The sequence below is a fragment of the Sus scrofa genome, chromosome 7 (assembly GCF_054392235.1).
Source record: "Sus scrofa isolate SSC_HxYL_T2T_F1_AM1 chromosome 7, Sscrofa_HxYL_maternal_Yorkshire_Landrace_v2.0, whole genome shotgun sequence".
Classification (NCBI taxonomy): domain Eukaryota; kingdom Metazoa; phylum Chordata; class Mammalia; order Artiodactyla; family Suidae; genus Sus; species Sus scrofa.
This window is the reverse complement of record NC_139389.1, coordinates 47,476,552-47,497,922: the sequence shown is the minus strand read 5'-3', so window position 1 is coordinate 47,497,922 and position 21,371 is coordinate 47,476,552. Positions and strand designations below refer to the sequence as shown.

Genomic DNA, 21,371 nt, shown 5'->3' with positions numbered 1-21,371 from the left:
CCTGCCCTTGCTCAGTGGGTTAGGGACCCAGCGTTGCCGTGAGTTGTGGTGTAGGTCGCAGACGTGGCTTGGATCCTGCGTTGCTGTGGCTGTGGTGTAGGCCGGTGGCTACAGCTCCAATTAGACCCCCAGCCTGGGAACCTCCATATGCCACAGGTGCGGCTCTAGAAAAAGGCAAAAAGACACACACACAAAAAAGAAAGAAAGAAAGAAAGAAATATTATTGGTTGAATGAATGAAAATTAAGTTCTTGAAATGGTTCTAGCAAGGAACTATATCCTGTCTCTTGGGAAAAACCATGATGGAACATAATATAGGAAAGGGAATGTGTGTGTGTGTGTGTATTTGTGTGCATATATATATATATATATATATATATATATTTGTGTGTGTATTGTGTGTGTGTATGTATATATATATGTAGTGTGTGTGTATACATATATAGTGTGTGTGTATATATATATATATGTAGTGTGTGTGTGTATATATTTGTGTGTGTGTGTATATATAGTGTGTATGTGTGTGTGTGTCTATACCTGGGTCACTTTGCAGTAGAGCAGAAATTGGCACAACATTTAAATCAACTATGTTTTAATAAAAAAAATCTTTTTAACACAGTGCTAGGTAGGGAGTTCCCACTGTGACTCAGCAGGTTAAGAACCCAACTAGTATCCATGAGGATGAGGGTTCCATCTTGGCTTCATTCAGTTGGTTAAGGATCCTGCGTTGCCACAAGTTGCAGCATAGTTCGCAGGTGCAGCTTGGATCTGGCATTGCTGTGGCTGTGGCGTAGGCCGGCAGCTGTAGCTCTGATTCACCCCTGCCTGGGAACTTCCATATGCCACCACTGTGGTGTTTAAAAAAAAAAAAAAAAGGTGCTGGGTATATAGTAGGTGTCTAATATGTGTAGTCATTATTGTCACATCTTCACCTATATTGGATGTGGTACAGACCAAATATGGGGCACGACTCAGCCCCCAGGGGTGGGGAAAGAAGGAAAGGATGCACTTTACAGGCTGAAGTCCAGCCACAGGAGCTGTGTGCCCTCGGGTGGGCGTGTCCACATGCCGAGTCCCAGTTTCCTGTCTGATCAAATGGGAGCACCCTGCCTGCTGTTGCTGGGAAGGGTATCCAGGCGCTCTGTCCCTGCTGATGTTTTGGCTCTCGGCTCAGAAGCAGACGGGTACCAAGGACAGAAGCCTGAGTGAGGTCACGACTTAGGGATCTAATGTCATTCTGACATGGGAGCAGAGTGGTCACCTGCGGGCGATGTGGACACAAGGACAGTTGCCTCACCAACAGGAGGACGTGCCAGGAGCTCCTGACAGGTGGGAAGAGGCTTTCAGGTGGCCCCCTCCCTGTCCCCACCTCCTCACACCCAGCTTCTGTTGACTGAGGGAGCCGGGAGATAGCCGCTGATAAGCACAGAACCTGCTGGTCTAAGCAGACAGGGCAGCTGCCCCACTGCCACCGTCCACCTGCGGGTCTGCCCACCCTGGGGGTTGGCCTGCCCTAGAGGGGGTGGCTTCAGGGACATTTTTCTCCCTGGGATCAGGGGCTTCTGGAAGCGTCTTTTGGGAAGTGTTCAAAGCTGATGGAGCCGGTACTTGCCCCGCTCCCAGGCTCATTACGCTTATTCAGATTATACCGATGAGTAAGTGAAGGAACAAAGGAGCAAGCTTTCCATCCTTTGACCCCCTCAGGCCAGGACTTCAGGCCACATCTGCCTCTTCCCTCATTAGGGGAAAAGGCAGCAGTTCAGTAAGGAAGACACTTCTGGGCCCTGATGGCATGCGGGTACGGCCCTGGATCAGGAAGTTCATGATCTAGGGGAGACACAGCCCAGAGGCTGCTTTGCGTCTGACTTGGCACTTGCTGAGATGGAGCTCTGCTCAGGTGGGGGAGCACAGAAGGGGCACCTGGGGGTGGGGGTGCTTCTGGGAGCAGGTGACACAGGAGTGGGGTTCCAGAGGCTGAATCTGAACAGGTCAATTGAACACGGGAAAGTCAGGGTAATCGGGGACAAGGCGAACAGCACGTGAAACGAGAGAGGTCTAAAATAGCTGGGGGTGTGCTGGAAGGGACCTCCCCCTTCCATGTGGGGGAGGAAGATGGGGCCCCAAACCAGAACTTTGCTGGGGGGCAGTGGCTTTGAGGGGATCTAAGCAGAGGTGGAGTGTGATCAGAGTCACGAGTTTCAGCTACGCCCTGTGGCTACAGAGGCAAAGGGACCTGGGGGCTGAGACCAGCAGCCTGTACTGCAGCCAGGGCCCCCATGCTGGGTCTGAGCAAAGGCAGGGCTCGCTCAGATTCCATCCGAACCTCCACCTCCTTGTTACGTTTTTAATTTATGATTTATTATTTTTATCTCTTTAAAATGTATTTTTTCATAGTTTTATTGAAGTATGGTTGATTATTCACAAGGCTGTGGTGATTTCTGCCGTACAACAAAGGGGTTCAGTTACATGCATCCTCCCACCTCCTCCTCCTCGCCATCAGTTTAGAATTGAGGAAACTAAGGCACAGAGAGAGGACAGGAAGCTTGAGGAGTTGGCAACTTCCCAGTTCAGGGGGCAGCCTGGATCTCTCTCCCAGACTCAGAATGAAACTCTGCTGGGGCTGGGCCTTGTTCAGAAAAAAATTTCCCTGCGTTCCCGTTGTGGCTCAGTGGTAACAAACCTGACTAGGATCCATGAGAACGTGTGTGGGTTCGATCCCTGGCCTCGCTCAGTGGGTTAAGGATCTGGCGTTGCCATGAGCTGTGGTGTAGGTCGTAGACGTGGCTGGGATCTGGTGTCACTGTGGCCATTGCATAGGCCGGCAGCTGCAGCTCGGACTTGATCCCTAGCCTGGGAACTTCCATATGCCACCAGGGTGGCTCTAAAAAGACAACAACAACAACAACAACAAAGAGTTCCCATTAGGCTGTTGCCCTGACTGGTTTTCCAGAGAGCAGAGTTCATTGAACTTCAGGGTAGATCTATATCCTTGTCCTTCCTCTGCAGAGATAATAAAGTTCACAGGATTATTTTCTGTGCGGAAGAACAGGGCTGCTAAGAAAACATTGTGGAGTAAAGGCTGTTTGCAAAGGCCAGACGGAAAGGGCAAATCTTTGCCACCAGGAGGAAGTAAAGGGTGTGTCTCCCAGCCTCTGGGGAACGGTGCCACCAGCACCTGGCTTTGCCCGAGCCTGCCACGTGCCTGTGCTGACTGCCCCCTGCATCCCCGGGCTCCGATTCATGCAGATGGTCAGATTGCAGAGCTGCTGGGCCATCTCCCTGGTCGCCAGGCTCCAGGGTCCCTGGCTAGTTGGTTACCTTTGGGGAAAAGAGCTTCTGGTTGACCCAGAGAAAGTCCAAATCAGGACTTTAAAGAGAGTCTGGGTCACTGCCCTCATTGTAAATGGGGACCCTGAGGTCCCCGCTAACACTGAGCCGGCTTGTTTGGGGTCACACGGCCAGCTCTGGCCAGGGCTGGTAGGGAAACTGAGGCACTCAGATGGGAAATGCCTTGCCCGGGCTCCAGCCTGCTGATGGCAAAGCCTGGGGTTGGATTCAGGTCACCGACCCCGAGGACAGAGCTGGCTCTGTCATCAGAACCAAGGTCTGTCCATGCCTCCCCTCCCCCCACCCCTCTGCAGAGGCACCTCAGCAGATCCCTGAGGTCCATCTCTGTTTGCAGAATCTCAGTCATCCCTGACACTGTCGCCACACCCCTTGGATCTTATCAGCTCAGCCCTGATGAGGGCTCCTCACCTGGACCATCTCCAAACGGCATCCGTGTGCACAGGTGCACCAGGTGGGTGAGGGCTGGGCATTCCAGGCGGAGGGGAGACAATGGCCGGGTTAAGAGGGTCATCTTCTTTTCGCACCTCCTGATTCCTTGAGTTTGTAAATCATTATCCCGGGCCACACAAAGCAGGCATTGAGCAAGCCTCTCACGGTCCCGTGACATGGCAGGCAGAGGCGACGGGAGCCTGCACGTGGCTGGGTGGCAGCTCCCGGCCCCTTCCTGGGCACCAGGATTGAGTTACCCATACAGTCCCTGCGCCTCCATCCACCCTCTTTGTGCCCATTGTCATTTATAAGAGGCATGATGCAACCTGCTAATTACATTGCCGGATTTTGAACTCATCTTGCCTTCTCTGACTCAGGCGGCAGAGGGAGGCGGGAGCAGCCGGCTCTGCTTTGTGGCTTATCAGGACTGGGTTATTCCGATCACACCCGCTCACGCCTCCCCGGCCTTTGTTAACCACAGCTTGCATCACCTCCTGCTTTCCATTTCTCCGGAATTTTTTTAACGGCCCTTTTTTATGAGCCGCTCCATCTTGTTAGCTAATGAATGATTGTGGGGCAGCGATGGGGATCAGTTTGTGTCTCTATTAAATGTTACATGATTGCAATTATGACTTAACAAGGGACAGCTAATAATAATAAATAAAAAAAAAAGATTCCATTTTGCGGCCTGGGGCAGACGCGAGACTCATTGACTGGTTCCCAAGCTGAATAATTTGGAGCCCTGGGGAAGGCAGGCTGGACAAGGCGTCAGGGAGGGGAGGGTGGGCGCTCCCTGGGAGCAGGGGTGTGGCTGGTGGGAGGGCAGCGCTCTAATGCCAAACCTTTTCCGAGACCTCCCTACCCATCTGGAGAGCTTGGGCTCCCAGATGCTGGTGTCTGGACTACGGAAATTCCTTCTTATCAGCTCTTTTAAACACTGTTGCTCTGCAGCCCCTTCTCCACTTCCCCAGCAGGGTGAGTTTCAAAAGACGCCACCGCCCTGCTCAAACTGCCTTTAGTGGCCACCAGGGCCTCCCTTGATCCCTGGGCCCTCATTTCAACGTTGTGCCTTTGGGAAGTTTCTGTTGTGGCTCAGCAGAAACAAACCTGATTAGTGTCCATGAGGACGTGGGTTTGATCCCTGACCCCACTCAGTGGGTCAACGATCTGACATTGCCGTGATCTGTGGTGTAGCTCGCAGATGCCGCTCAGATCCCACGTTGCTGTGGCTCTGGCGTAGGCAGGCAGCTGCAGCTCCCATTTGACTCCTAGCCTGGGAACCTCCATATGTCCTAAAAAAAAAAAAAAAAAATCAACTCTCTGCTTCCAGTAAACCATTCCTGGGGCTTTCATTTCCTTACTAAACCTGTTGGGCATGGTCTGAGTCATTGGTAGACAAGTGACCCTAAGAATTGGGCAGGAGGAGGGTCTGGGAATAGGAAGGGAAACAGGCAGAGGGTCTGCTGCTGGCTATGGCTTATCTGGTGATGTTCAGAACCACGGGGCATGGGAATGGACAGACGCCGGCCTTGTCATCATTGTTTCAAGAAGCCAAAACGCAGGCTTTGGGTTTGGGATTTATGATGAGTGTACAAAAGTGAAGGTCATCTACGTCTCACTCAGAAATATTTGATAAGGGAGTTCCTGTCGTGGCACATTGGTTAACGAATCCAACTAGGAACCATGAGGCTGTGGGTTCGATCCCTGGCCTTGCTCAGTGGGTTAAGGATCCGGTGTTGCCATGAGCTGTGGTGTAGGTCACAGACGCGGCTCGGATCTCACGTTGTTGTGGCTCTGGTGTAGACCGGCAGCTACAGCTCCGTTTCGACCCCTAGCCTGGGAACCTCCATATGCCGTGAGAGTGGCCCTAGAAAACACAAAAAGACAAAAATAAATAAATAAATAAAAAGAAATATTTGATAAGCTTCCCCCACAAGAGGAATTTTACATTGATAACAAGGGTTGGGACCAGAGTTTAAATTGTCCATCTGATCAAAAAGCCAAAGATCTATGCTACCTTCTGCGTTCTACCTGGAGCATTTTTTTCCCAATGAAAAATGAAAGCTACAGAAGGGTTACTCTCTGGACAACTGGCCTTCTGTGTGGTGGATGAGGGATGGATTATTTCATAGATGTTCAATCTTCAGATTCTTTCAACTTAGATGCCTATGCATCTAGGGCTGCTCTGCTGTGCCCCAGCGATGGTCACTGAGCTTTTGCAGGTGCCGGAGGAACACAGGGGGTGCTCAATAAGTACTCAGTGATCTGAAGGGATGGGAAGAGGCATGGGTCATATCCACATTTCTCATCAAAAAGATCCAAACTTGGAGTTCCCTTGTGGCTCAAGGGGCTAAGGATCTGGCATTGTCACTGCTGTGGCTCAGGTCACTGCTGTAGTACAGGTTTGATCCCTGGTCCAGAAATTTCCACATGCCATGGGTAAGGCCAAAAAAAAAAAAGAACCCCCCTCCCAACTCAACTCCACCTCATGCCCTGAAGATGGGAACCTGGAGGGTAACCCATTCACATGGCCACAGCTGCCGAGCCCCAGGCTGGCGTGTCCTACATATAACCAGGGACAGGGTACAGCCTATCAGGGAGGGGTGTCTGGTGGGCAGAGGAACGAGACCTTTGATTTCTAGTGTAGGCAAGTATCTTCCTCTCCCTGGGCCTCCGTCTCCCCACCATGTGAGTTAACACCCCAATATTCAGTCAGTTCTAGTTAAGCTACTTGCCCTTCTGCCTGCAGCCACCCCACCCCACCCCACTGAGCCCGTGAGCTCCCTTGGGGAGATTCCCCCCTTTCATCCTCCAAGGGTGGCACTCAGCAAATGCCAGAGTGACAAGCGGCTGAAACAAAATTCTCTTGAGGCACCCCCTCTGTGCCAGACTCCTACCAGATGGGGCCTGGTATTACCAGGACTGCTCCAACCCCATTTCAGAGCAGAGGCAGCCTCGGTCAAGGGGAGCTTCCAGCCCGGGTCCATCAGGGTGGGGATAGGGCTGAGCGGTCCACAGTGAGCTGTGAACCAGAAGCCGAGGACAGCCTGGGCGCCCCTCTTCTCTGCTTCTCATGGCCTGGGTGGCAGCAATCAGGCCGGCGACCATGGGGCGGGAACCGGAGAGGGCAACCGCAGGCTGGGCGACAGAAGGAGCACAGTCTGAGGACACCGCTGGAGCTCATCTTCAAACACTGCGGCCGCACTGTGGGCTCTGGCAAACCACAGCCGCCCACATCTCAGCGGTGGGGGCCAGCGTGGGGTGGGAGGCTCCACTGGCAGTGGCAGGGCGGCTGGGGGCATGCAGGGGTGGCAGAAAGGCTGGAGGATGAGAGGTGGGGTGGGGGCGGTGGGAGAAAGAAGAGTTACTAACTCATCCACAGAAAGCTTTTGCCAGTGGCAGCCCCGGCTACGTAGTAATTTTCAAGACCCTTGTTCAAAACGACTAAGAATTTCAAGATGGCAGGAGCATAGCCTCAACCAGGCTTGGGCCCTTTGGGTCGCGCATCCAGCCAGTCTTGGCTAGCAGGTTGTTTACTGGCTTCCAGCTCAGGGTTCTTCTCAGCACTGCACTTGGATAACAGATGCCGTGTAAAAGGGCTGGCCCCTCATTGCCGGGGTGGAGCCCTTGTAACCCACAGAGCAGGACGTGGCAGGGCTGGCAGAGGGGCTGGGCATCAGGAAGACTCGTGCCCTGGACCTTTTGGGAGATTGTATAGACAAGACCAAGCCAGCACACTGCCGGGACTGCAGGCAGGCGTTCATGGCGAGGCCTGCCTGGTGACTCATGCAGCCTGGCTGTTCAGAGAGGCTGTGCTGCTGCTTCGACTGTGAGCATGTTGGGGAGAAGGCCCAGGCCCTGCCAAAGGCATCCTGAGTTCCTGGATGGGTCACCTGCAGACCTCAGGCCTGCAGGAAAGCCCTGGGTCCTAGGGGTACCCAGAATGGGGCAGGGAGCTCAGCCTCCAGAGGCACCTACACCATCACCAGAGAGGGGCTTGGAGCCCTCCTTGAGCTCGCATCCCCCAGGGGGGCTCTTGACAACAGGGATGACAATGTCTGATGGCTCGTGGCCCCCTCTCTGCCCTGCATAGGGTGCCCCTGAGAGGCTGTGTCTTCCACCACGATCTCCTGGATAAGGCTCGGCACACAGAGGGGACTCAGGAAATATCGAAAGAACATCCAATTCTGCCTCATTTGTGTTGGCGCTGACGCTTAGGGATGAGGGAAAAGAAGGATGCTCTTGGTAGCAAAGTGCTGGGATGCACCCCATCCACATGTGAGTGTTGTCATGCACATCTGTGTTTATGTGTGTCCATGGGAGACACACCTGTGGGGAAGTACACGAAACGGGCAGACTCATGTATAGCGGGCGAAGCTATAGATATATGTGCATGTTGTCATGGATGTGTGTTTATACAAATATTTAGGATGTGGGAGTTCCCGTCATGGCTCAGTGGTTAACAAACCCGACTAGTATCCATGAGGATGCAGGTTGGATCCCTGGCCTTGCATAGTGATTAAGGATCTGGTGTTGCTGTGAACGTCGGTGTAGCTTCCAGATGTGGCTCTGATCTGGCGTTGCTGTGGCTCTGGTATAGGCCGGCAGCTACAGCTCCTATTCGACCCCTAGCCTGGGAACTTCCATATGCTGTGGGTGCGGCCCTAAAATGATAAAAGACAAAAAAAAAAAATTAGGATGTGACATGTGTAGGTGGGATAGGTGTGTATGTGCATCTTTGTGTGGGAGGCACGCATGGCCCTTGGTGTGCACCTGCCGGCATAGGACACATGCAGGTGGGAGTGTGCACAGGTGCCCAGCCATCCTCTGCTTCCAGGACTCCATCTCCCAGCTGTTCATCCATTCAGGAGCCAGATCCATGCAGGCAGCGCTCACAGCATAAAGGAAATGGAGAAGCGTGGTGGCTGGGAGGGCGGGCTGTCTGCAGAGTCGGCCTCTGCCCCTCACCCACGCACCGGGCATCCTTGGGCAAGTTACATCAACCCTCCCTGCTGTAGTCTTGTTGTCTAGAAAAGGGGCTCATAACAGCATGTTATTCCTAAATGGCAAGGCTCAAAAAATGGTACTCAGGGAGAGCTCCATGAAGGTTGGTTGTCAGCATCTAGGCTTGGGGCTGCTGCTGTGGGTACCAGGGCCGGTACAGAGAACAGGGCTGGCCTGGGTCCATCCATCTCCATGAACATGATGGGCAAGTTGCAAACACTGGCTGCCCTGGCTGGAGAGGCGAGAATAGGGGAGGGTGAGGCTGAGGGCTCAGAGGTCTGAGTGCCGGCAGCTCCCCCAGACTCCTTGGAGGGCCCTGAGGCATCCCCACATCCGGAACACACACGTGGCAGGGCATGGCGAGGTAGGAGCTGCTCTTCCAAAACAGTCCTCCTGGGACAGAAGGGTTGAGCCCCAGAGGCCACCCACCCACCGCAGGGACTGGTGGCCGCGTGGGGCGAGGTAAATCACCCGAGATTGCCCTCTGGAATGCGCTCGCTGTGAACAGCAACACGCAAGTTACTGCTACATAAACACAGTTAAACTATTTACGACGGCCTCCGCCTGGCGGCCCCAGGAAAATCCTGCCGGGTGCAGGGGTAGATGGGGGGGCACCTCAGCTCTGCTGGCCTCCATATTCGGGAGAGGGATTTAGTCTGTCAAGACCCAGATCCCTGGCACTTCCCACTGCCACCCAGCCCCCCAGGACCAACACTGGGCCAGGAGAGGAGTCTTCTCACAGGCCACAAAAAATGTGTTTTGAAATTATGGAAAGTGTGGAGTTCTCTGGGCGGCTCAGTGGGTTAAGAATCCAACTAATATCCATGAGGACACAGATCTGATGTTTCGGCTCGGATCCAGCGTTGCTGTTGCTGTGGTGTAGGCCGGCAGCTGTAGCTCCAATTTGACCCCTAACCTGGGAACTTCCATATGCCAGGGGTGTGGCCCTAAAAAGGAAAAAAAAAAAAAAATTATGGAAGGTAGAAGGAAACAAAATCCCCTCTTTGTTTAATTTTAGCACTTGTCCTTTGACCCAGTTTTGTTTGTTTGTTTTTGTCTTTTTGTCTTTTTAGGGCCGCTCTCCCACCACATGGAGGTTCCAGGCTAGGGGTTCAATTGGAGCTGCAGCTACTGGCCTACGCCACAGCCACAACAACACCAGATCTGAGCCACGTCTGAGACCTACACCACAGCTCACAGCAACACCAGATCCTTAACCCACTGAGTGAGGCCAGGGATTAAACCCGCCACCTCATGGATCCTAGTCAGATTCATTAACTGCTGACCCATGAAGGGCACTCCTTTTTTTTTTTTTTTTTTTTTTTTTAAGGTACTGGGGTCACCCAAGAGGTCACTGAGGCTGGTAAATGCAAGAAGGATTTCCTAAGAGGGTATGAAGGCCCTGCCAGCCTTGGGCCTTCTCCCCTGCCCCTCTGGCCTCCCTCTCCTCCCCTGCTCCCAGGCTGCCTCTCCAGCCACTTCCTGTGTTTACTGAGTCTCAATCTCAGGGTGCCCCCATCACCCCTTCTTGCCCATCTCCTCGCTGAGCATCTGGAGGACAGGCCTTCCTGGCAGCTCAGTCAACAAAGGCTTTTCCCTCCTGTTGTCTACACAGCCTGACTCAGGCCATCCAGCTGAAGCTGCTTGTCCTCCAGCTCCTCTGCTAACAGTCACCGTCGTTCATGGAAGGCCTTTGCCGTGGCCGACTGGCCTTATCAGCTTACATACATGCTCTTCTATTTTCCACCCTCCTGAAAGTGGCACTTTTGGGCCCTGTTATGGATGAGGGAACAGACTGAGGGAGGTTGGGTAACCTCCTGGGTCACAGCCGTGAGTGGGACGGGGCTCTGACATCTGTGTTCTGTCCATGGCACCACCTTGCCTGCTCTCCCACACACCCCGGGGAACAAGGAGCAACCTGTCCTTAATCAGGAGGGATCTGAAGGGGTGGGGGAGATTTTTGTTTTAGTAAAAAACACCAGGAGTTCCTTTCGTGGCTCAGTGGTTAATGAACCCGACTAGGATCCACGGGGATGCCAGTTTGATCCCTGGCCTCGCCCAGTAGGTTAAGAATCTGGCCTTGCCATGAGCTGTGGTGTAGGTTGCAGATGTGGCTCAGATCCCGTGTTGCTGTGGCTGTGGTGTAGGCTGGCAGCTGCAGCTCCGATTCCACCCTTAACCTGGGAACCTCCATATGCTATGGGTGAGGCCTTAAAACAAAACAAAACAAACAAACAAAAAGAACAACAACAACAAAAAACAGAACTTAAACATAGTCATGTGGTTATCATTCAAAAAGTTAACTTCAGAAGAAGAATGTTATTCTGATCACGCTGCTTGTTCAGTGCATTTTTGAAAGTTTTACTTTTGTTTTCCATGTTATTTCTTTCTATCAACAGGGGAACAACAAAAAAAAAGTCAAAAAACAAGTCCTGTCATCTCCCGTCCCGTCCATCTCCCGTCCCCATGTCACCAGTCCCTTCCTTCCCATGGCTTCAGCTGCGGTGAAGAAAGCTGTGGCTTTCTGTAGTTTTAGCCACAGTCCTTTTAAAGTCAAACTCATCATATCAGAATCAAACTTTTCTTTTAACCCAATTTAATTCATCACATTATCCTTTACACTTGACTTCAAATAATATTTTAAAAATAAATTCATTATTTTAGGAGTTCCTGTCACAGCTCAGCGGTTAATGAACCCAACTAGTATCCATGAGGACACAGGTTCAATCCCTGGCCTTGCTCAGTGGGTTAAGGATCTGGCATGCTGTGACTGTGGTGTAGGCCGGCGGCTACAGCTCTTATTCGACCCCTAGCCTGGGAACCTCCATATGCCCCCCTGGGGAGGGGGCCAAAAAAGAAAAAGAAAAATTTTTTAAATTCATTATTTTAAAAGAGCTTTTTTGATTTCGAGAAAAATTGCAAAGATAATACAGAGTTCCCATGCATTCTATACCCAGAGTCCTCTATAATAGACATCTCAATGAGTTTTTTGTTTTTGTTTGTTTGTTTTGCTTTTAGGGCTGCACCTGTGGCATATGGAAGTTCCCAGGCTAGAGTCTACACCACAGCGACAGCAACGCCAGATCCGAGCTGCATCTGCGACCTACAGCACAGCTTATGGCATTGCCTGATCTTTAACCCACTGAGTGAGGTCAGGGATCGAACCTGCATCTTCATGGATACTAGATGGGTTTCTTATGGCTAAGCCACAACAGGAACTCCCCAGTATGGTATGTTTGCCATGATGAATGAACATTTTAACCTTGTTATTAACTAAGGTCCATGGTTCCTAATTTCCTAAGGAAATTCAAATTTCCTTTTACTGTTCCAGGACCCCGTGCAGGACACTTCATTACATTTAGTCTTCTAAGAGATGGGAGTCTCTTAGGCTCCTCTTGGCTGTGACAGTTCTCTTATTTCCCCGGGGTTTTGTTTGTTTGTTTGTTTTTCGGTCTTTTGTCTTTTTGGAGGTTCCCAGGCTAGGGGTCCAATTGGAGCTATAGCCACCAACCCATACACCACAGCCCATGGCAACACCAGATCCTTAACCCGCTGAGCAAGGCCGGGGATCGAGCCCACAACCTCATGGTTCCTAGTCGGATTCGCTAACCATTGAGCCATGACGGGAACTCCCTCATTTCCCTGTTTTTAATGAGCTTGACAGCTTGGAGGCATACCAGTCAGGTATTCTGTGGAATATCCATCCTCAATTAGGATTTCTCTAATGTTTTTCTCATGATTAGGAGTTTATGAAGAACCCAGATAAAGTGCCATTTTCGTCACATCATAACCAGGGTGCATACTGTCAACCTGCCTTATTGCTGTTGACATTGACCATGATCACATGGCTGAGGTGGTGTGTGCTGGCTTTTTCCATCATAAAGTTACCCCTTGGCCTCACCCCGCCCTCTCCGAATGTCTGTCTAGGAGGAAGTCACTATGCAGAGCTCAGGTCCGAGGGGGAAGGGAGCTACGTTCACCCTCCTTGAGCGTAAAGCAGCTGCAGCTTTTATTTGGAATTTTTCTGCTCCAGAAACGTTGTCTTTTCTCTCCCAGAAAAGAAATTTTATTTGTCTTTTACTTATTTAATTATTGATTTAATTATTTATTTATACCGAAATGGACTTACAGAAATTTCTTTTTTTCTTTTCTTTTTTTTTGGTCTCTTTGGGGCCGCACCTGCAGCATATGGAGGTTCCCAGGCTAGGGGTCAAATCGGAGCTGTAACTGCCGGCCTACACCACAGCCACAGCAACATGGGATCTGAGCTGTGTCTGTGACCTACACCACAGCTCACAGCAACACTGGATTCTTAACCCACTGAGCGAGGCCAGGGATTGAACCCGCATCTTCATGGATATTAGTGGAGTTCATTGACCACTGGGCCAAGATGGGAATTCCTCATGGCACTTTCTTTTATACTGTGGGTTATAGTCCAAAACTGCTTTATCTCATTTCTTTCTTTCTTTTTTTTTTTTTTTTTTTTTTTTTGTCTTTTTGCTATTTCTTGGGCCGCTCCCACGGCATATGGAGGTTCCCAGTCTAGGGGTCGAATCAGAGCTGTAGCTGCCAGCCTACTCCAGAGCCACAGCAACACAGGATCCAAGCTGAGTCTGCAACCTACACCGCAGCTCAAAGCAACACCGTAGTATCCTTAACCCACTGAGCAAGGCCAGGGGTCGAACCCGAAACCCCATGGTTCCTAGTCGGATTTGTTAACCACTGCGCCACGACCGGAGCTCCATACTTTATCTCCTTTCTTAGGCTGTTCCATCCTCGGCCACTGGAGGTCTTTCAGGTGGCTCTTGTGGTGTGTGTTTGTGGTTTGTGCGTGTGTGGGGTGTGTTTATTTATTTATTTTTTAGCACCTCCTTACTTCCCGGCACTGCAAAATACTCTGGGCTCATCCTGTGTATTTCCTGCTCCAAGCCTAGACTCAGCCTTTTCTCCAGGGAGCCCTCGTTTCTTTGAGTGGAGAATGGTATTAGAAACCAAGATCTGAGCACTAGGTGTGCTTGTCACTTGTCACTACAAGGGTGTAGTTGCCTCTAGATACTCCCAGCTGCCAGAGAAAGGAAATATATGTTTACTAACTCCTGTGTATACACATTTCTGTAACCATCTGTATCTATGTCAGTGAGACACAAATTTCCTCTGATGTCCCCAACTCTAATCCATTACCACGTGGATCATTCTAGCTTCCTTCCATTACTGTCAAATTTCACTCCCATGATGAGAAACCTGGCTTCCATCTGGAACCCATCCACTTAAATGTCCAATTCCATAATGTCATATAAGTGAAATCACCTAGTATGAAGCTTCTCCAGACTGCCTTCTTTTACTTAGTAACATGAACTTTGAGATTCATTCATGTTTTTCTGTGGCTTGATAGCTTTTTCTTTTTATCGTAAGTAGTATTAAATCGCATGGATGGAGTTCCTGTCGTGGCCCAGCGGAAGCAAAACTGACTAGTATTCTTGAGGAGGCAGGTTTGATCCCTGGCCTTGCTCAGTGGGTTAAGGATCTGGCATTGCCGTGAGCTGTACGTTGCAGACATGGCTTGGATCCTGCATTGCTGTGGCTATGGTGTAGGCCAGCAGCTCTGGCTCCATGTGCCATGGGTGCGGCCCTAAAAAGAAAAAAAATTGTCTGGATGTACCAGTTTGTTTATCTACTCACCTATTAAAGGACCTCTTGGTTCGTTGGCAATTATATTTTTGGCAATTCTAAATAAATAAACTGCTTCCATAAATAGTCATGTGCTGGTTTTTGTGTGGACATAAGTTTTTAAATCAGTTGCGTAAATACTTAGGAGTGCAATTGTTGGATCATACGGAAAGACTATATTTAGTTTTATAAGAAACTGCCAAACTCTTTCCCAAAGTGGCTGTACCATTTTGCGTTCCCACCAGTGATGAGTGAGTTCCCGTTGCTCTACATCAGCCACCAGCAACTGATATTGTCAATTTTTAAAAAGTTAGCCATTCTGAAATGTATACAGTGGGAGTTTCCATCGTGGCTCAGCAGTTAACGAACCCGACTAGGATCCATGAGGTTGTGGGTTTAATTCCTGGCCTCGCTCAGTGGATTAAGGATCTGGCGTTGCCGTGAGCTGTGGACACGACTCAGATCCTGCGTTGCTGTGGCTGTGGTGTAGGCCCGTGGCTGTAGCTCTGATTCACCCCTAGCCTGGAAACCTCCATGTGCCACAACTGCAGCCCTAAAAAGCGGAAAAAAAAAAAAAAAGAAAGAAAGAAAGAAAGAAGAAGAAGAAAGAATATAAAATGTATGGGGTTCCCATTGTGGCTCAGTGGTTAACGAATCTGACTAGGAACCATGAGGTTACAGGTTCGATCCCTGGCCTTGCTCAGTGGGTTGAGGATCCTGTGTTGCTGTGAGCTGTGGTGTAGGTCACAGACGTGGCTTGGATCCGGCATTGCTGTGGCTGTGGTGTAGGCCAGAAACTGTAGCTCCAATTCGACCCCTGGCCTGGGAACCTCCAAATGCCGTGGGAGTGGCCATGAAATGGCAAAAAAAAAAAAAAAAAAAAAAAAAAAAAAAAAAAAAGAAGAAGAGAAAAGAAAATGTATGTAGTGTTTTCTCACTACTGCTTTAATTTTCATTTCCCTCATAACAAATGACATTGAGCATCTTTTCCTAAGTTTATTTGCTTCCGAGCCGTCTGTTCAGATCTTTCACTCATTTTTAAATTGGATTGTCAAATAAATTTTGCCTCCTTTAAAAAGTCAAGACTACTTCTGAGAGGGGAAGATCAAATGCCACTGAGGACATTCAACTTTTAAATAAAACACCTAGGAATCTGGAATCCCAGCGCTCGAAGGCACCTTAGAATCCTTCCTTCTACAGGTGATGAAAATGGGTTTTGAGAGGAAAAGCGGTAAAGTGGCAGAGAGATTTTTTTCCCCTCCACGTATCCACCTGCTCCTCTACAGTAGGTGGGACCACAATACTAGCTCTGGCCTAGAAGTTGTGAATGGAGATGCTGACTGTTACTTCAGGGGCCAGAGCTTTTGAGAGCCAGTGCAAAGCCCTCCTGCTCTTTTCTGCCCCTGCAGGCACAGCCATGGAAGCCACCTGTTGAAATTTGATGGCTCTGCTATCTAGGGTCCCTAATTGACTCTGCAGAGCAGGGCCTCTGCTAATCTGCCTTGGCCACAGTGTATGAGCAAGAAACAAACCTTCATAGTGTGAATCCATTGAGCTTTCAAGGCTCATTTGTTACTGCAGCACAGCATGGCTTATCCTGACTCACACAGCCAGCCATTTGGTTGGTGCCTTTGGTACCTCATCAGAGTCCCCCAAAACCTGGGGGTATGCTGGCCCAGGCAACACTTGCTTAAGGAGAAAGATCATTTAAACAAAACATCTACTGATACCCACCTGTGTAGGCACAGGGCTTCCATGACCTTGGGGCCTTGTGGACGGGGCAGGGAGGTGGGGCAGGGGCAGTGTCGGTGTCCGGCTCTCTGCTGAACTGTCCGCTCTTGTCACTCACTGGTCCTTATCTTCCCAGGGGACATGTGGAGATTGACATATAACTGAAGCTGACTTTCCCACATTAAAACAATCTTTACGGGATTCTAAGGCAGATCTCCCCGCCCAAATCCAGCCCTCAAAAAGCCCTATAATCCCCACATACCACCCAAAAGTTTTACCTGAGAGGAAGCACATCTCGGAAGCTCTTTTCTAACTTCTTCTGCATCTTTTCTTCAAACTCAAGTCTTGCTTTCTGCTAACTCTGTTCTGTCCAGAGGAGGAAGACACTGGCACCCCCATTGCCTGGAACACAGGCACCTGCCAGGATTTAATAGGCCTTGGCTCCAGCTTGGCCCAGCCTGGCCTCCGACAAGAGGCCACAGGCTCTGGTGAAACATATCCAGTCTCCCAGCCTCTTCACCATGACATCTGGGGGCCTGTTGCAGCCCTCAGGGCAGAGTGTGTGGCTTTTTTTTTTTTTTTTTTCATGAGAAGTGAAGTGATGCTCAAAAGGGCACAAAATCAAGACCTTGACCTCATTAGTGTAATGTTCTGGTCAGCAGGCTTGGGGAACTGTGATGATGTTAATTACGTGCTGATTTAGTTTAATTCCTGTTCTTGTGCAATGCACGTATTTGCCTTTGCCTCCTTTCCCCAGGGGCTGTAGACTCCTCCGGGCTCAGCAGGGGGTGGAGCAGGAGGGGGCAGGACCAGACCAGGGTCACCCAGATCTGGATTCACTTCCTGGCTGCTGTGACCCTGGGTAACCTTCCTGAGTCGGGGATTGAGTAAGGATTATGGGCTTGGCACTGTGCCTAGCACGTAGGAAGCTTGGTAAATTGTAGCTATTATTATCAGACAGTTAATTATTATTTTATGCTATCAACGGAAGGATGATTTTCCATTGTTCCCTCTTGATTCTTGAGAGGCAGTACAGCATAGACCAGGGGTGTTCAATAGAACTTTCTGGGATGATGGAAAGACTCTGGGAGCTACTAGCCATGTGTGACTACTGACCACTTGAAAGGAGGCTGGTGTAATGGAAGAATTGAATTTTTAATTATATTTCTTTTTTTTTTTTTTTGGTCTTTTTTTTTGTCTCTTCTGGGGCTGCACCTGTGGCATATGGAGGTTCCCAGGCTAGGGGTCGAATCGGAGCCATAGCCACCAGCCCACACCAGAGCCACAGCAACGCGGGATCCGAGCCACGTCTGTGACCTACACCACAGCTCACAGCAACGCCGGATCCTTAACCCACTGAGCAAGGCCAGGGATCGAACCCACAACCTCATGGTTCCTAGTTGGATTCGTTAACCACTGAGCCAGGACAGGAACTCCACGTTTTTTTTTTTTTTCTTTTTAAGACCGCACCTGCGGCAGATGTAAGTTCCCAGGCTAGGGGTGGAATTGGAACTGCAGCTGTGGGCCTAGGCCACAGCCAGTGCAATGCTGAGCAGTGTCATAGCTCGCGGAAATGCCGGGTCCTTAATCCACATCGGAGGCCAGGGATCACACCCGCATCCTCAGGGACACTATGTCAGGTTCCTAACCCATTGAGCCACAAAGGGAACTCCCGTATTTCATTTTAATTATTTCGAAGTTAAATAATCCCAAGGGTTTAGCAGTTACCTTGTTGGGAAGAGCAGGTGTATAGGGTAAGCATGCAGGCTCTGGTGTAGACCACAGGGTGCCCACCCTGCTTCTTAGCTATAAGCCCCTGGGCCAGTTATGCCACCACTCTGGGCCTCGGCTTCTTTACCTGTAAAATGTATTACGGGACCAACTTCCTAGTGTGGTCGTGAGGATTAGACAGGTCATTCTCCATAAAGGGCCCCGTGGGGCCGTCGTCATTGCCCTGCATAGCACAGGTGTCTGGCCTGTAAGCCATGGGCATCGTGTCTCCCGTCTGGAGGGAACTCCCCACAGCCCCAGCCCAGGGCAGAGCCAACCAGTGTCCACAGACCAGGGAGGAGAGGAGACGCCGAATGCCCCAAGGAGGATAAGGACGAGGGGAAAGGGAGGCCCTGGTTGACAGCCCAGGCTGCCCCTCTTCCCTTGGTAGTGTGGGTCTGTCACCTTCTCCAGAAGGGTTGGGTGACAGGAGGGTGGTCCCAGGGCGTGTGGGGCACGGCAGCCTGAAAGAGGAGGTTTGGGTGGGCTCGGGGTGAGAGAGCTCCTTCGTTCCCATCTCCCGGCCACAGGGAGCCCTAGGAGCCGAAGCGTATCCACTCTTCCCTCTCTCCAAGCGTGGAGCTGCTCTACCTGCCAAACTCAGCCAAGAGGCCAGAGGAAGCCAGAAATCAGGAGGGCTCTCCCGGAAAGCAGTGGACTTCTAAGAAATGGAAGCTCTGGGTCCAACGCCAGGGCCCTTGGAGCCGAGGCCTTGGAATTCCCCCTCCCTACCCGTCCCCCCCACCCCATGAGGAACAGAATTCCTCCCTTTCAGGGAAGGGGTGCGAGCCTGGGCCCTGCCTCTCAGCGCTGTCCTCCTCTGGGGTGTGAGGGACACGTGGGGCTTTCCGGATTTCAGGACTTCTTGGTGCCCCCACTGGCACAGCCTCAAATTCCCCCAAAGAATGAATCAGCATCAGAAGCCAAGCACCCCCCCGCCCCCCGCCGCCCCGCTACAAGGTTCTCACCGGCCCGGCCTGCTGGCCTGGTTCGCTTCTCACCTGTCCTGGACTCAGTCGGCAATGGAAGAGTCCACAGGTAAGGCCCAAGTCCCCTCTGTGAGGAGATGCAAGAGAACACCGCCTTCTCGCAGCCCGAGTCCCCTCCTCCCCCAGTGTCTGGGACTCCTGCTTCTGCAGCCAGGAGCAATCCTCCCTCCCACAGAGGAATGCCCAGTCCCCTGGAACATGTTCTCCAGAGACAGGGCATAGGGCAGGAACCATCTTTGTTCCTCTTTTCCTGATTGCAGGGTAAGTGACAGCAGCAGCCACCAAGGTTAGACTCCAGGAAGGACTTCCTGGTGGTGAGACAAAGGAGACGGTTGTAGGAGCCACTTAGAGTCAATCTTCTGATCAGGCTGATGCAGGAGGGCTCTGATAGAGTGGGATAATGAGACATCTGGGATTTAAAATAGATAGGATATATGACCAGTATGATCTCTCAGCTGGATTTAAAGTCAGACATAGGTTTAAATCCCAGTAGGGCCACTGACTGTTTGGGAGACCTTGGGTGCATTATTTAACGATGCTTCCATTTATTTGGGGTTTTTTTTGTTTGTTTGTTTGTTTGTTTTCTTTCCTTTTCTTTTTAGGGGTGTACCTGCGGCATATGGAAGTTTCCAGGCTAGGAGTTGAATGGGAGCTGCAGCTGACGACCTATGCCACAGCCACAGCAACCCCAGATCCGAGCCACATCTGCAACCTACATGGCAGTTTCCAGCAACACCAGATCCTTAACCCAATGAGCGAGGCCAGGGATGGAACCCACATCCTCCTGATACTAGATGGGTTCTTAACCCACGGAACCACAGCAGGAACTCCTTTGTGCTTTTGTTTTTGTTTTCAAGGATGCTTCTATTTAGTTCCATCAGCTGTAAAATGAAAATGAAGAGATTTACCTCCCCACACACCCCCAGGTTGTACTGAGGAGAGAGACGCCTGCAGGTGAGTGGCCCGTTCCAGTGCATGGCACATATGGGGGAACAGAGAGGTGGCCAGGTCTGAGCAGGTGGGGGTTTAGGGAGCAGTGGGGGTGGGGGGAGACACATGGGAAGGTGGGCTGGGGCAGAGAGCTCAGTTCCCAGTGGGAAATGCACCTGTCATCACAGCTGGAGGTGGCCTTGGACTTCAGGCCAAGGACTGGGCCCTCACTCCCTGTGTCCAGGCTGAGGGGCTCCTGTTCCCCAGCCCCGCTTCTACACCCCACTTCAGGCCCTGGAGGGGGCACAGCGAGAGAACTGGGACCCCGCTTCCTGGAGCGCTCTGCTCTTCCTACCTGCCCTCACCCCACCTTGATGTGGGGACCCTCTTTCACCAACCCCCAGAAGCCCTTCCCGGGGACTCAGAGAGAGCTGGTCTCCCCCGGACAGTTTTCCTCGTGCCCCTGCAGCCCCTCAGGAGACCCTAAAGCAGGGCCCGGCCTGGGGACCAGCCTGCCCGTCTGCCTCAGACCAGGGCCGGCAAGTGCTAGGGTGGAGGCCGTGGCTGATTTGGGGGGTGGGCAATTTGGCCAGGGGGCCTATCCCTCCAGGCTCAAGTGTAAAGCGAAAGCCCTTCTGGGGCAGTTCCCATCGTGGCTCAGTGGTTAACGAACCTGCCTAGGAACCATGCGGTTGCTGGTTCAATCCCTGGCCTTGCTCAGTGGGCTAAGGATCCGGCTTTCCCCTGAGCTGTGGTAAAGATCACAGACACGGCTCGGATCCCCCATTGTTGTGGCTGTGGTGTAGGCCGGCAGCTGTAGCTCTGATTGGACCCCTAGCCTGGGAACCTCCTTATGCTGTGGGTGCAGGGCTAAAAAAGACAAGAAGACAAAAAAAAAAAAGAAAAAAAAAGGCCCTTCTGGACCCGGCACTGGGGCAGGAGAGAAGCTGGCCTTGCCCAGCTGGCACTGCAGCATCAGAGGGCCCAAGGCTGAGCGGCCTCTGGGGGCCTCCCTATCTCAGGCCTCAGTGGGGTAAGAAGGACTCAGGGGCCTTGGGAATGGAAACAGTCCCGCAGCTGCCTCAGCTGGACCACTGCTGCTGAAGAGAAAAACAGACGGTGTGGGCTCAGGAAGCCCAGAGCTGGGTGACCCAGGGTGAGTCTTGACTTCAGCTTTAGGGTTCTTGGATGCCAGGGTGCCAAGCTCTTGTTCTAAATGAAGACCTGTCCCCCACTCTGTGAGACTAGAGGTTCCCTGGAAGCAGGTCTGTGTCCCCCCTCAGAGTGGCCTGGGAGCTGGGACTGACCAGCCTTGACTTTCTCCCACCATGTGAATGAAGCCCCAGGACCTCAGAAGGGACAGTCTCTCATATGTAGTGTCCAGGTGTCTGAGAGAGATTCATTATCAATGACAGTACTAGGGAGTTCCCATGGTGGCACAACGGAAACCAATCTGACTAGGAACCATGAGGTTGTGGGTTCAATCCCTGGCCTCGCTCAGTGG

The 21,371-nt window shown here is 51.4% G+C and overlaps 1 long non-coding RNA gene across 1 annotated transcript; it reads right to left on the bottom strand.

The window, feature by feature from the left end:
• Window positions 1-2,378: 2,378 nt before the first annotated feature.
• LOC146401559 (uncharacterized) lies at window positions 2,379-19,123 on the bottom strand. The gene is made up of 4 exons (XR_014811485.1): window positions 18,950-19,123; window positions 16,457-16,595; window positions 16,182-16,306; window positions 2,379-7,096 (listed from the first exon to the last, which is right to left on the bottom strand). It is a non-coding gene; the product is annotated as an uncharacterized LOC146401559 (long non-coding RNA).
• Window positions 19,124-21,371: the final 2,248 nt, after the last annotated feature.